The following is a 5000-nucleotide window of genomic DNA, read 5'->3' on the forward strand; positions in this document are numbered from 1 at the left end:
ATTTAAAGTGTACTCATTCCGATTACGGGGCCTCGGATGAGTCCCGTATCGTTATTTTTCGTCACTACCTCCCCGTGCCGGGAGTGGGTAATTTGCGCGCCTGCTGCCTTCCTTGGATGTGGTAGCCGTTTCTCAGGCTCCCTCTCCGGAATCGAACCCTGATTCCCCGTTACCCGTTACAACCATGGTAGGCGCAGAACCTACCATCGACAGTTGATAAGGCAGACATTTGAAAGATGCGTCGCCGGTACGAGGACCGTGCGATCAGCCCAAAGTTATTCAGAGTCACCAAGGCAAACGGACCGGACGAGCCGACCGATTGGTTTTGATCTAATAAAAGCGTCCCTTCCATCTCTGGTCGGGACTCTGTTTGCATGTATTAGCTCTAGAATTACCACAGTTATCCAAGTAACGTGGGTACGATCTAAGGAACCATAACTGATTTAATGAGCCATTCGCGGTTTCACCTTAATGCGGCTTGTACTGAGACATGCATGGCTTAATCTTTGAGACAAGCATATGACTACTGGCAGGATCAACCAGGGAGCTGCGTCAACTAGAGCTGAGCAGCCGGCCGCCCGGGAGTGTGCCCCGGGGGCCCGCGCGAACACGCAAGCGTCCGCTCAATTATTCTGCAAACAGGAGGAGGCTGAGCTCCCCTGCACCATACACCTCGAAACCCTCTCAGGTCCCGGCGGCGCGCAGCGCCGTCCTAAGTACTTGGTCGGGTTCGAGAGAGGCGCAATCGCCCGGAGTTTGGCGAGTAGACGCTTTAGGTGCGACCACCCGTGCTCCCAACTGAGCTTGCCGCTGCCGACAGAGGCCTGGGAGCGTGCTGTCGTGGCATTGCCGGCGGGAGACAACACGCGCCACCTACGGTGACCGGCAGCTCCAACGCCAGCGCCACAGAAGGACAAAAGCCCCACTTGGGTGCCGAAGCGAACTCTCCCAGCACAGCGCACGCGCCAACACGTCCGCACAGCTGCGATACAAACCACCTGCGAGAACCGCAGAGGCGACCGAGCAGCAGACGGCGTCGCGGCGCCGAGCGCCGGGCGGCGGCGCATCCTCAGCGCACACAGTCCTCAATCGGACCAGCACACTGCAGATGTCCACCGCGCTTCGCACCGGGCCCGCGAGGACCTACTTTGGCCGCACGGCGCCGCGTGCAGGGTGCGCCGGCGCGCAGCTGCGCCGCCTGCCGCCTCCGTCGGCCGGCGCGCCTGCCACTGGCCGCCCCCACCAGCCGGCTGTAGCGCGTGCGCCCACGCACCGCGCGGCCAGCACGCCGGGAGGCCCCCCCTCACCGGCCGGGGACGGTCCCACCCAGCCACCGCCGCGTATCGCTTCACACCCAGATGCCATTCACGTTCGTGGGCATGGTGGGTATCGCTGGAACAACCGGTTGGTAGCTCAACCGATCGTCGCCATCACTGATTCACCTCTAGCGAGAACAACCGCACCACAACGGTTTACCAGTTGTTCATTTGCGTAACGTCACCAGCAAACGTAGGCGTCCATCGCCATTTGCAAATTCAACGATTGTTGCATGCCTGTGTCAGGTGTCACGACACACTATGTCTGCCCACATACACGCAACAACATGTGCACGCTTCGCGAACACGTGGAAGGTGGCCCCCGTACGTATGCGATGTCCATTGCGCGAACGACTGTCAACCGGCCTCTGTCGCATGTCGCAGATGTGGAACGCAGTGCACCATGCTATCACGGTGTGTGAGAAGAGACGACTACGTCTGACAACACGCGCCACTACATCAACAGACGGCTCATGCTGATCGCCATCCAGGGCATACCACACTGCAATCCAGCTCTTATAGGGAGACGACACGTAGCTGAGTGCACAACATTTGGACCGCATGGTTCGCCGTTGTTGGCGCAGTCGTTGTACGGTCACATGTACCACGATGTATCATTCAGTACATGAGGACCAATGTGCAGTACAGTGTGTGATTTGGACGTACAACATCAGCGGACAGTTGACACAGGCCGTACCACAGCGTAGGCTAAGTGCTTCGCCATGCAAATGCCAATGAACAACTGCAAATGCCAATGAACAACTGCAAAGGGCATTGAGCATGTACGTCCTGCTGCCATCCACATTACAGTGTATAGCTGCAAGGTGTTTAACATGAAGCGATACACTGGGGACCGGGCAGTGCGAGTAGCAAACTATATTGCGGGGGTTGCAGTTAGGCAACACTACACTAATTTAACGCGTCGTATGACAATTACAGAGCAGGTTAAGGCCCAACGTGTGTTGGGTTAAGGCCCAACGTGTGTTGGGTTAAGGCCCAACGTGTGTTGGGTTAAGGCCCAACGTGTGTTGGGTTAAGGCCCAACGTGTGTTGGGTTAAGGCCCAACGTGTGTTGGGTTAAGGCCCAACGTGTGTTGGGTTACAGCACAATATCGGTTACGTTACGGCGCAATGTGGGTTACGTTAAGGGGCAATGTGGGTTACGTTACGGCGCAATGTGGGTTACGTTAAGGGGCAATGTGGGTTACGTTACGGCGCAATGTGGGTTAGGCTAAGGCGCAATATAGGTTTCATTAAGGCGCAATATAGGTTACATTAAGGCGCAATATAGGTTACGTTAAGGCGCAATATAGGTTACGTTAAGGCGCAATATAGGTTACGTTAAGGCGCAATATAGGTTACGTTAAGGCGCAATATAGGTTACGTTAAGGCGCAATATAGGTTAGGTTAAGGCGCAATATAGGTTAGGTTAAGGCGCAATATAGGTTAGGTTAAGGCGCAATACAGGTTAGGTTAAGGCGCAATACAGGTTAGGTTAAGGCGCAATACAGGTTAGGTTAAGGCGCAATACAGGTTAGGTTAAGGCGCAATACAGGTTAGGTTAAGGCGCAATACAGGTTAGGTTAAGGCGCAATACAGGTTAGGTTAAGGCGCAATACAGGTTAGGTTAAGGCGCAATACAGGTTAGGTTAAGGCGCAATACAGGTTAGGTTAAGGTACGACATAGGTTAGGTTAAGGTACGACATAGGTTAGGTTAAGGTACGACATAGGTTAGGTTAAGGTACGACATAGGTTAGGTTAAGGTACGACATAGGTTAGGTTAAGGTACGACATAGGTTAGGTTAAGGTACGACGTAGGTTAGGTTAAGGTACGACGTAGGTTAGGTTACGGTACGACGTAGGTTAGGTTACGGTACGACGTAGGTTAGGTTACGGTACGACGTAGGTTAGGTTACGGTACGATATAGGTTAGGTTACGGTACGATATAGGTTAGGTTACGGTACGATATAGGTTAGGTTACGGTACGATATAGGTTAGGTTACGGTACGATATAGGTTAGGTTACGGTACGATATAGGTTAGGTTACGGTACGATATAGGTTAGGTTACGGTACGATATAGGTTAGGTTACGGTACGATATAGGTTAGGTTACGGTACGATATAGGTTAGGTTACGGTACGATGTAGGTTAGGTTACGGTACGATGTAGGTTAGGTTACGGTACGATGTAGGTTAGGTTACGGTACGATATAGGTTAGGTTACGGTACGATATAGGTTAGGTTACGGTACGATATAGGTTAGGTTACGGTACGATATAGGTTAGGTTAAGGTACGATATAGGTTAGGTTAAGGTACGATATAGGTTAGGTTAAGGTACGATATAGGTTAGGTTAAGGTACGATATAGGTTAGGTTAAGGTACGATATAGGTTAGGTTACAGTACACATTGTTGTAAGGAAAGGTTTAATGGGGGGCGGGGCGGCCGGTTTGTTGATTGTGATTATAGTAAGTGGATGCCTGCGGCATCATCTGATTTGCCACGTCAGGATGCACCTTTGGCTCATGACAGGCGGCGCTCTCATTCCATGCTTGTGGCAGACCTGTGTCTTTCATTCCTGCCATTGTTTGTGTGCTGTGAGAGGAGGCAGTATTGTGATGTTGGGTGCACCCCTGTGTAGGACATGTGTGGGTGTTGGTGGCTTGGCTGAGCAATGGTGGTTGTCGGGTGGGTGGGATATTCTGTTTTCTGAGTGGATCTCCCGGTCTGGTTATGACAGTGTGGATTGTCTAATGTGGCGGAGAGGATGCACTGGGTGTTGTTCCATGCTGGTGCTTACATATTGTCTGTGTGCGTGTTACAGGCAGAGAGTAGTGCGTGATAAGGGTGTGTGGCTGACGTGTGGTTGTGATTGTGAGCAGAGTCTTTCAGCATGTATACGGACAGTTGTATACATTATCTGTATTCTGATGGCTCTATCTATTACTAATCAGCGCCGTGTATACGTTTAATCCGGTTCCAGTCGAAACTGTTGTATCTCTGTACATTAGTGACACGGCGAGCCCGCTATGTAGTTACTCGTCTCGGCAGCTTCCACCGGTGTATGGTAAATGATTATAAGGAATCAGTCTAGTCGTCAATACCGATGGTGTGACGTCACATGTCTGGGGTGGGGGGCCTTTCCGGTGGGTCATGGCCTAGAAAGACTCTCCCCACGCAGGGGGGCTTGGACTGTCATTACCTCTTCCGAGTAATATACTTGCCGTACGTTTTTGCGACTGCGAGTGCAACGCCCACCGGTACCGACATGGATGGAGCGCCTCCTAGCTGATCGCTCAGCATCGGCATTCGTACAGAGAGCAACGCGATTGCGTCTCTAGCTCGTAACTGGTACAGCTCGCAGCTCATGTATAGGGACAGCGGGAATGTCGCATTTTGGACATATCTCTTCATGAAAGGGAAGTTATAGGGGTGGATTGCACATTGCGACTGCGGGAAAAGTCCGCCGTTCATCCGCTGGAGTTGCGAGTTGGGCGGTTGGAGTGGGGCGCAGGTGGAGTGATTGCCGGTCCACGATTTCGTGCGGCAGAGGCGCTGGCGTTGGGGTGCTGTGGTCGACAGAGGACGCAGGCTTTGTGGGTGGGGTCGAAAGATGGGCACTGTGGGCCCATCGATGTCTTGGTCGGCTTGGCGTCTCATAGATGGCGGTATCGTCGTTGCAGG

General features: G+C 52.7%; 1 non-coding gene across 1 annotated transcript in view; it reads right to left on the reverse strand.

The window, feature by feature from the left end:
• The window catches only part of LOC124590582, a 1910-nt gene extending 1364 nt beyond the window's left edge, over positions 1-546 (reverse strand). The window contains exon 1 of the ribosomal RNA XR_006976640.1: positions 1-546. This exon is cut by the window's left edge and continues 1364 nt beyond it. This is a non-coding gene — a ribosomal RNA (small subunit ribosomal RNA).
• Between the last annotated feature and the right edge of the window lie 4454 nt (positions 547-5000).

The sequence above is a fragment of the Schistocerca americana genome, unplaced genomic scaffold (genome assembly GCF_021461395.2).
Source record: "Schistocerca americana isolate TAMUIC-IGC-003095 unplaced genomic scaffold, iqSchAmer2.1 HiC_scaffold_77, whole genome shotgun sequence".
Taxonomy (NCBI): Eukaryota; Metazoa; Arthropoda; class Insecta; order Orthoptera; family Acrididae; genus Schistocerca; species Schistocerca americana.